Source organism: Cupressus sempervirens, chromosome 10 (assembly GCF_028749045.1).
Source record: "Cupressus sempervirens isolate cs-2001-9-10 chromosome 10, ASM2874904v1, whole genome shotgun sequence".
Lineage (NCBI taxonomy): Eukaryota > Viridiplantae > Streptophyta > Pinopsida > Cupressales > Cupressaceae > Cupressus > Cupressus sempervirens.
This window is the reverse complement of record NC_143127.1, coordinates 412,015,607-412,026,263: the sequence shown is the minus strand read 5'-3', so window position 1 is coordinate 412,026,263 and position 10,657 is coordinate 412,015,607. Positions and strand designations below refer to the sequence as shown.

The 10,657-nt window shown below is 34.9% G+C and overlaps 1 pseudogene across 1 annotated transcript; it reads left to right on the top strand.

The window, feature by feature from the left end:
- Positions 1-6,353: 6,353 nt before the first annotated feature.
- LOC149534447 (cytochrome P450 CYP94D108 pseudogene) lies at positions 6,354-8,213 on the top strand (annotated as a pseudogene). The gene has a single exon (XR_016357767.1). The product of XR_016357767.1 is annotated as a cytochrome P450 CYP94D108 pseudogene (transcript).
- The last annotated feature ends 2,444 nt before the right edge of the window (positions 8,214-10,657 follow it).

The following is a 10,657-nucleotide window of genomic DNA, read 5'->3' as shown; positions in this document are numbered from 1 at the left end:
TCTTTGATAGCCTTCGTGATTTATCTACTTGAGTACCCATTCATTTGGAAGACATGGCAAAGATGTGAGAACTCAAGGTCTATGTGTTCATCATTGCAAATATGGAAGGCTCTCAAGATGAGCATCTTAAGAACACAAAATTTTTAACTAGGGTGGTGGTGCGAATACAAATGGAGGTACCAATCTGTGTGGGTTTACTTTTGGAAGACATGATGGCCTATGGATCCATCAAGACTTTTGATGAGTAAGATGTCAAGAAAAGGGAGTTGGTTGTCTGCCTCAATCTCTAACATTAAGGAATTGCATGAGCGATGCTATTGAGATGGGTAAGTAAGTCTTGGATTTTATTTGGGCCATGGAGCCAATATATGTTTGTGTCATCTAGATATCTTTTCTACCATCTAGGTTTGAGGGGAAAAGAATTGAGAGTGATTTCTTAAAAATGTTCCATGTACAAGTTTGCAATAATGGGAGAAAGTGGTGAGCCCATGGCAATACCATCTACTTGTTTGTAGATAATGTCTTGGAATGAGAAAAATGTGGATCTAAGGCATAATTTGACTAATGTTGCTATTTCTTCATTAGTCTTCTGCTTGACAATCTCTAGGGAATCTTGGATAGGAACTTTAATAAAGAGGGAGACAACATCAAAACTCACAAGGAGGTCAGAATCAACAAGCATTTTATCCTTGATGAACTCAACAAAATGGGATGAGTCCTTGATGGAAGAAAGAGTGTTTCTAACTAATGGTATAAGAAGTTTAGTAAGGAATGAGAAAAGAGAATATATAGGGGATCCAATGGTGTCGACAATGGGTCTAAGAGGAACCCCTATTTTATGAATTTTTGGTGCACCATAACTACAGGGGGTGATTTCTTTAGAAGGGATGAGACACTTTTTGGTCTCATTCTCAAATGACAAGCAAGATATTGTTGTCTTGACCTTCTTTGAAATTTGAGACTTGTTGTTGGTGGACATAGCTCAGGGATTAGGTGAAACACATTAAATTTTTGTGTCTTGTGTTCTCATTTGTACGCTTTATTATTTTATGATATTAGTTAATTTTCATGTAACTATTAGTTCTATATGTGGTTAATCCTAACAAAATGAAATCTCATTCAATTTGCAACAATATGACCATAGTTTCTAAATGAAATACATGAACAGAATGTATTGTAACCCCTATTGATTGTGTTACTTTTCTTCCTCTGTTTCCAATTAGAATTCATCTCTAATTTGCAATACTGGGACTTGTGTGCAAATTTTTAACAAGAAAAAATTACCTGCTGAATGCATACCTCTTAGGTGATTGATTAGATTTGGATCTATGCTCATATGCTTAATGTCCATATTTAGGACAATGATAAAAATATCTATCAAATTTTAGAGTAGCATTAGACTTACGATTTCTGCTCTTGCATACATTTGATTTGTGTCCACGCTGTCTACAATAATAGCATGTAGATTTCTTTGAATTTGGATTGGTGTATATATATTTTTTTCTTGGATTTCTTTGATGATTTACATTTCTCACTTGTAGAGTGATCAGTATAGCCTAACCCAGTTGTATCCCTTAGTTGCCTTTGTCTTATGTATTATTTATTAAATATCTTGGTACTTTCTTGTGATTTCTTTATTCCCTCAATTAGTTCTTTCTAATATTTCAATTCAATCTTGTGTCATTCATTTTTTGACCTTAATTAAATAATTTCTTACATTTTCCTTCCAATTTCATGATTTGCACTGAGTAGTTGGTTTGTCATGTCAAAGTGATTTTGTGTCAATCTTGAAATCTCTTCATCTTTTGCATCCAGTCTTGTGACAATTTCTCTCTTATCTTTTGCAATCATATTCTCATAGTCTTCAATTTTTCTATTATGCTCCATCAATTCACAATACCTCATAGAGTCATCTTCCTGTTCCTTTTTGAGATCTTTTACTTGTTTGGTAGGACTATGGTTTTTCTCCTATAGAACGACTATAACAATATCATATTCCTCAGATGTGTTTCTATCAGATAATTCTTTAATAATTTTCCCCTATTAGGTTCTCTCATTAGTTTATTGGGAAATCTATTCCCTCCTATTTAATGGCTACTTCAAGTTCTTCTTTGTCTCATTGATTTGATTCATGTCCATCCTCAACTCTAGTATTAAATTCTCAATACTCATGGAAATTTTATACTTCTCCATGACCTTGATCATTTACTTTTTGGTGATAAAACCTTCATCAAGAGAACTATTCACTAAACCAATTGTTGGAATCTTAGGAGAAGTAGTATGTTGAGAGGAGGGGGCAGGGTGAATCAGTATCCTTAAAAATTTTACCTTCAAAATTTTTTTAGTTTCTTCCTTTCCCTTCTATAACTCGATAATCACATGGCATTCATCACAATAATTTGTAAATGAAAGTAACTATATCTATTCTAACTTTCTTCAACTTTGTAGACATAAACATATAACCATAAAATCATAACACATAACTAACTCATTTGGTATCATAGAAACCCTTGGTCAGAGAAAATTGTGGTGGGGATGGTAGCCAAAAATCCATCACATTTGTAGTAAGAGGTTTCCTAATTAGGCCTTACAATATTTTCTTACTTCTAGAGACTTACTTAGTTAAGAGTATACAATTAGATTTGCAAGGATCTACCTTTTGAACAAGGATTTTTTGATACTCTTTAAGTGTGTACTCAGTTAATAGATTTACAAAAAACTATTAATTCTACCTTTTATAAGGATTTAAAACTAATATGATGGTGAGAATGAAGAAAAAAATGGTCTTTATGATAGCAACTTACTTTTCTTGATTAGGTCCCTCTTCGGATAACTAATTATCACCTTGTGCAATAGATTTGCAATTCCTCTCTTTACTACTTGGATTCTAATCTTTGATCTCTAATAAATCTATCCTTCTCTCTGATCTCTACTCTAGTACTTAATTTCACATCAATACCTTAGCTTCCTCCTCAACAATAATGACCAACCAACCTTCTAACTTCTAAAATTGTTCTCTACTACTCCTTTTATAGTTTGCATTCACCTCTTTGTGATCTAACCAAATTAGGGTTTTAGAATTTTTAAGAATACATCTCACGTTTGAAATCAATGCTTCTAAAATAATCCATTATTTTCTTTCTTTTCAAATCTTTAATTTCATTGGACATTATGCCTTGAAATCATAACATAATCTGTGCTCAATCCTCATAAAATCTTACCAAATCTTTTCCTCGAACTGTGTAAACTATTTTCTTCACTCGGTGTGATTGAACATCATCAAATTTTATGCCAATGCAAATTGTTATGTAGTCTCAGTATCACTCGATAGATGTAGTGTTCTTATTTTTCATTACTTGGTATATTTTTTTCTTGGTGACCTCTGACTTGTTCAGTGTAGACATTACTTGGTATATTTTGTTCAACTCAGTAGGTGTGTTGTCACTCAATAAATGATGCACTCGGGTAGTTGTAACACTCTTTCATCTCCTCCTTTATTGCTAAAGCATTATGCTAACTCAGTTTCGATCCATATTGTCACTTGGAATTTTGTCACTAATTGATAACATGATAACCTATGGAAGTAATAGTTGGGAGCATAACAATTAACCAAGTACCAAGAGAGGTTGCTCATAGTTAAAGATGTGATAAAAAATTATGAGAAGAGGCTAATTTATGACCAAACAAATTACAAGGATTCAAAAGGGTGACAACTCCACTCAACATCCCATCAGCCTCATTATATGAAAAAGTGGTAGTAGACAAGATTCTATTTGTAGTAATATAAAAAGAAGTTTGAGTCATTTTAACTTTTTCTATGAGAAGAACATGAACCTTGAAATCCATAATCATTTGTTTCAAACATACTTTTTTTAAGGGTTGTTTGGACCTCCCTTATTCTAAACAGGACATTTCATTTCTTAACTTTTTGAGTTTACTCTAGATTTAGTTCCTTTCCATTAAAAATTCCCTAGCCATATCCTTTGTTCTTAGTATTCTCGTAGAAGGTCCTCCAAGTTTTGTATAAGCTCACACATCCTTCTAAGTTTTCCATTTGGTCTTGTTTTCTATCTTTCTCTAATCATCTTGATCATTATCTATTTGGGAGGTTGGTATGGATTTACTAATAGGGGAGATGGTAGTAATTAGGAGGTTTCTTGTGTAAGAATAGGACCATCAATTTTGGGTGTTGAGGCTTGGGCTATAACCAATAACCTTAGTGGGGAGGGGAAGGTCAAATATCCCCAATTACTAATACCTTCCCACTAGCCATCACTAGAGAATATGATGGTGAATGCAAGGAATCCACTCCAAGAATCTTTTGTGCTAATGATAAAGACATCAATATCTCTAAGGGTGTGCCTAGAGTCATCAAAGACCCCTAGATTAATGTCTTTATATCTTCAGGAATTTATCCATCTCCCAAGTCCATACTCACCAATGTGGTTAGTTTAGGAGATGTCAAAGTTTTGAGAACCTCCAACATCAACAACTTAAAAGTGTATTCAACCTATATAGCTTCTACTCCCAATGTATTAGTCTATGCCATTTTTTCCTTAGTCTCATTTAGCTCATCCTAGGAGGAGACTTTCTCCTTCATTTTTGAGTCCCTTTCATTAGAAGCTTTGTACTCACAAATAACATGTCCATGCTTTGCACATTTTTGGTTATAAAGGGGGAAATTTTCATAAACAACGACCTACATCCGACCCTTCCTTTAGATTTGACAGATATGAAGTTGGGGAGGGTCTTGTTATCAACAACATTAACACAAAATTATGTATACACTAGTTGAGACTTTTTCGCATTATTATAACATTAGCGCCACAAGGTGTTCAAAAGTATTATCATCTTAGAATTCCAAAATGAAGCGTATTAATGAATGTAGATAAGGGTGGGGTTGTGAAGCTCAACATTTGGGTCAAAACTAGGTTTCCATTTTGAGAGAAAGGTTCTGGTAGTGGTAAGATTCAAAGGAGACATGGATTAGGTCCTCTTTACTAGTGAATTTGAAGTAAAAGAGACCACCCAGTATAGATGCAACCAACACAATACCTTTTACTTTCTAGAGGCTAGATACCCATTTCTTCACCATATCCACTAAAGAATGCAAGGCAAGGAATGTTCTCACCAAGAAAAGATGTGATGAGGAAGCTATATTATCCATGATGGCATCAGGGAGGCAAATTTTTGGGACATCTATGTTTTTAGGGATTTTGTGTTAGGAGACAAGATCAACATATTCCTTGTGACCCACCAAGACTCCTCTCTAGCCCATAACAAGGTCAGACATGGCCTTCAAGGTATCCAAAATAACTAAGCCACTAAGAAGAAGTTGGGGAATGCTAGTGGGGTCAAGGAGGAAGCCATGGATCGAATCTGTCTACAAGGGGCCAAGAGAACATCCAAACTTGCATCTTGAGATCCTAAAAAAACTGTAAAGTCTAGAGAAATATCTGTGAGAGAGAGAGAGAGAGAGAGAGAGAGAGAGAGAGAGTTGGCGGGGAGAGATGGGGGAGTGTTTATCGTGGGGAGTTGAGCCCTTTCAAGGGGAACTGCCATGAAAGAGCTAGTGTGAAATAGAGAAGGGCCATGAAAGTTGCGGAGTGTAGGTTTGTCCAATTCTATAGTAGATGATACATAAAGAGATATGAAGACCGATTGAAATATTGTTATTGGAATTTAACCTCATATTTTTAAGATAATCTTATTGATTTATATTTCACTACTCACTTCACAATAACCTAACTCTTATAAAAATGAATGAAACACTTAACACTCATTGTAATAGGATAAAACTTTAGAAATGAAACACAATGTTTTCTAAAAAAAATAAAATTTATCCATTCTAACAAAATCTTCTCAAAGTTTTAATATACATGTATCAACAAAATACTATCTTCTTATTGTCTCAAACTCAAAGATGATGGCTTATAGTGTCACTGTTAAGAAAGAAAGACATCTACAATAAAGTCTTCCCAAAGTTTTAATATACGTGTATCAACAAAATAATATCTTGTTATTGTCTCAAAGATAATAGCTTACCGCTTCCCTGTTAAGAGAGACGTCTACAATAAATATTTGAAATTAGATAAAAATACAATCAAGCAATACGGTCTAAGATATATAGAAAAGGTTAATAAAGTTTTGGAAAGGGACTTTCTTATATAACGAAATGGCAAATTGATAAACGCAAGGAATATGGTCGGCTCAAAAACTATTGGATTACTGACGCGTAACAGATGTTCCACGTTGCTCTGTGCACGTTATGCTTCACAGCATGTCTTTACATTATTAAATTTAGTTCAATAACTACATCTCATCGACCTTCGTGTCAAACTAGTAATATCAGATTTACCAAAGATAAAGGAGTAATAAATTAAGAACAACTCCAGCGGAGTACTCATATTACTTATAGAGGGAATCTGACTGGAGTACTACCGGTTACAGAGAATGGCTGCGGAATATATTTTTCTAGGCGTTTTCGTTGTTTTAGTTGGGTATTTCTCGCTATGTTTTCTAAGAAGAAATAATGTGAACACGCCCTGCAAGGCCCCTGTTAATTATCCCATTGTCGGCTGCGCATTCGAGTTCTTGAAAAATCGTCACAGATTTCTGCAATGGTTCACAGAAACCATGAAAATTATGCCAACAAATACATTCCGGGCCGACCGGCCAGGTGGAGTGAGAGATATCATTACTGCAAATCCTGCAAACGTGGAGCATATTCTCAAAACCAAATTTGAAGACTACCCAAAGGGAGAACGCTTCACCTTTCTTCTCCACGATTTCTTGGGTCGAGGTATTTTCAATGCCGACGGCGAGCTGTGGAAGATGCAGCGAAAGACAGCAAGCTACGAATTTAACACCAAGTCTCTCAGAAGCTTCGTGGTGGAGACAGTGCAGTGGGAGATTCAGAACCGGCTGGTGCCAGTCCTAATCAACGCAGCTAAAACGGGTGAGTCTTTAGATTTGCAAGATATTTTGCAGAGATTTGCATTTGATAATATTTGTAGCGTAGCGTTTGAAGTAGATCCAGCCTGTCTACTCCCCTCCATGCCCACTTCACCTTTTGCAACGGCTTTTGATGATGCTACTGAAATCAGCGCCGGAAGGTTCTACTCTGCTTTCCCCTTTTGGTGGAGAGTGATGCGCGTGCTTAACATTGGCTCTGAAAAGCGCTTGCGGGAAGCTATTGATGTCGTGGACAAATTCGCTATGGATGTGGTGAGTAGCAGAAGGAAGGAGATTTCGCTGAGTACTGAAAGAGAGGATCTGCTGTCGAGGTTCATGGTGGCTCTTTCAAACAAGTCGCTGCATGAATCAGGGTTTTATGATCAGTCGGAAAGTGAGGGCCAAGAATCAAGTGTTGCGATGGATAAATTTTTGAAGGAGATGGTGGTGAGCTTTGTTTTGGCAGGCAGAGATACCACTTCTACTGCTCTCACATGGTTTTTCTGGCTCCTCTCCTCTCACGAAAGTGTAGAGGAAGCCATTCACGCTGAAATCTTATATATATTAGGTAAGAGATCGCAACCCACAAGAGCTGATGAAGACGGGGTTAATTTCAGCTTTGAGGAATTGAAGCATATGAATTATTTGCATGCTGCTCTGTGCGAGTCGATGCGGCTTTATCCTCCTGTGCCTGTTGATAGTAAACTTGCCACCAAAGACGATGTTTTACCAGACGGGACTTGTGTGAAGAAGGGAACACATTTGAATTACTGTAGTTATGCGATGGGCAGGATGGAAAGTATTTGGGGTAGTGACTGTTTGCAATTTGATCCTCAGAGATGGTTGAAAGAAGGGGAATTTGTGGGAGAGAATCCATATAAGTTTCCAGTATTCCATGCTGGACCTCGAGTATGTCTGGGCAAAGAGATGGCGTTCATACAGATGAAATCTATTGTGGCTTCAATTATTCACCGTTTCCGTTTGGAGATTGATGATGGGATTGCGTGTCCAGATTATGTGGTGTCTCTGACCATGCGAATGAGAGTTGGGCTGCCCATTACTGTCCGATGTCGACGAGGATAATGCATCTGCTTGATGGGAATATTACTTATGAAAGATATTTCTCAATTAGTTGAATGACCATGTGCTTCCCTGACATATTACGTTATTATATTCACCCTTCTGTATTCAAATTGTCATGTTCAACTACGAGTTTAAGGATCAAGTGGTGATAATATTCTAAAATAATTTTTAAATAATTGTTTATTTTTCGTATTGATTTATGTGATAAGTTACGGAAAAGGATAGGCTACCTAAGGAAAAGCTAAATGAACGACCAAATTTGATGGACGAGTATAATCCCGCATTTAAATGATTTATATACTTGCAAGGAAGAGCTACGGAAGTGGATTAATAATGATGCAGAAAAGGATTTGCTCCATGCTTGTCAATGGCTTAGATATTGCCTGACAACTAAGTCAATAACACAGTGGGCCATTCATTATTGCTGGCTCTTGCAGCATCTAAGTAAATAATTCTAAAAGTTCAATTTCTCGCAGAAAGTCTTTCTAAAATGAAACTTTCAGAAATATCTGACTTTAGTTGGTGCTTATAATCAATTGAAAATTCTTGAAACATCTATTGTTTTTTCATAAAATAAATCTATCTTCAAATATTTGGTATCTTCTAGTTAATCAAAAATTCTAAACTACTAAACTACTATTAGGAGGAACGAGACATAAATTACAATTACGTGTCTACAAAAAATGTGTTGCTATTGACCATGCACAAGAAAGACTTAATACTATTACGAAAAATGTCCTTTACCCTAGGATTGTGTAACTAGTGTTACACACAAACCAAGACTTTGAAACGGATCTTTCTTCTTTAGTAAAAAGATAATTACGATTATAATGCATAACATTTAGTATAATAAATAATTGATTTATAAAAATAAATACTCTGTATTGAATATTTGTTCATTAGTATAATAATACTGGTCTATATGTATTGGGTAGTTGATTAATTGGGGGATGGATTAAAAGATAATTAAAGTTAGTTTATTATTGTAAACTATCTTTAGTATATGCACATAGTGAGAAGTATTATTGTAAACTATCTTTAGTACATGCACATAGTGAGAAGTACTTTGTTTTGTTGTACTATAATAAAAATATACATTGTCTAGTTGAGAGATGAGTTATAAAAACAATTTAAAGATATGATAGGTACAAATTAATATCAATATATTCAATACGATACTAATAAAGTATTAAAAATTATATGAAAGCTCATTTAAATGTCATAAAATTATATGATTGTTTCATATAATCTAGAGTCAACCAATAATACCAATACTCATCTCTTAATCAGAGAATCATTGGCTGAATACCATTAAGGTTAATATGTTAATTGCCCAAGATTTACATAATTTGTAGAACAAAATATTAATATTTTGAAGTCAATATTTTTCCTTATATAAAATAATCACAATGGGACATTTAGAATAATAAATAAGTTAAAGTGAAAAAAAAAAAAGTGTTATGAAATAAATATTTCTTGTTTTAGTATTAGTCTTTGTTTGGTAGTTGATAGATGAAATGTGAAATATCAATTTAGAGATATTTTGAATAATCTAGAGAGAGAGAGAGAGAGAGAGAGAGAGAGAGAGAGAGAGAGAGAGAGAGAGAGAGAGAGAGATCTCTTAAAACTAGAATGAAGCGAAGTGGTAGAGGATGAGAAAAAATGAATTTGGTGAAGGCAAGAATGCCCTGTGACCCTCTAGATGAAGGTACTAGAGACTATCCTAATGTGGAGGAGATTGAACTGCCTATTAGTTATCCGCTAACGTAGAGTCTCAAAGAAATGCATAGGAAAGAAGGGTAGGTGGGAGTATAATTGTCTATATTATATGTAGATACAATTGTCTATGAAGGCCACCCTCTAGAAAAGACCAAGGGTGGAAAAAATGATTCAATTCAAGCTTAATAGGTAAAGATATTTTTCTCTTCTCTAAAAATAATGACCTTTACTCTAGTGCTTTCTCTTTTCTAGTTCCAAATTTTTTGCTCAAGAAAGGTTAGGCTTATTGATTGGTAAGTTTATATAATTAGTTTGAGGCTTACTATTGATTTTTTGCATGCATTGGCAAATCACAAATGGAATTGGAAAGGTTAGACTGATGTGTTAGCAATGGCTAAGAAATTCTTCTCCTTTATGTTTACTTGTGAGGAACATTTAGATATAGTTTTCATGAGGGGCAAAAGGGTCCATGGACAGTTGAGAGGGCCTCCTTCACTTTGAAACAATGTGAATTGAGTATTTCACCTCCCCACTAGTTCAATAGTGCTATGCTAATTTGGTTAGACTCACTTGTTTACCATTGTAATTTTAGAATGAGGAATTTTTTAGGGCTATTCAAGTTTTCTTTAAGAAGCTTTCTGCTATGAACCATATGATATCTACTAGAAAGTGACTTATGTATGTGAGAGTTTGTATTAATGCTAAATAATCCTCTAATTTTTAGTCAACATTTCTATTATACCAAATTTGAGTTCATGGGCCCAAGCTATGTAGTTTTAATCAATCCCTTTTACTTATTTCCATTGTGATACAATTTGGCACTAGGATAAGGATATTTTATATGAAGATGCTAAATCTAAAGCTCCCAAAAGGCTTGGAGGTTAATATAAGATACCTTAGG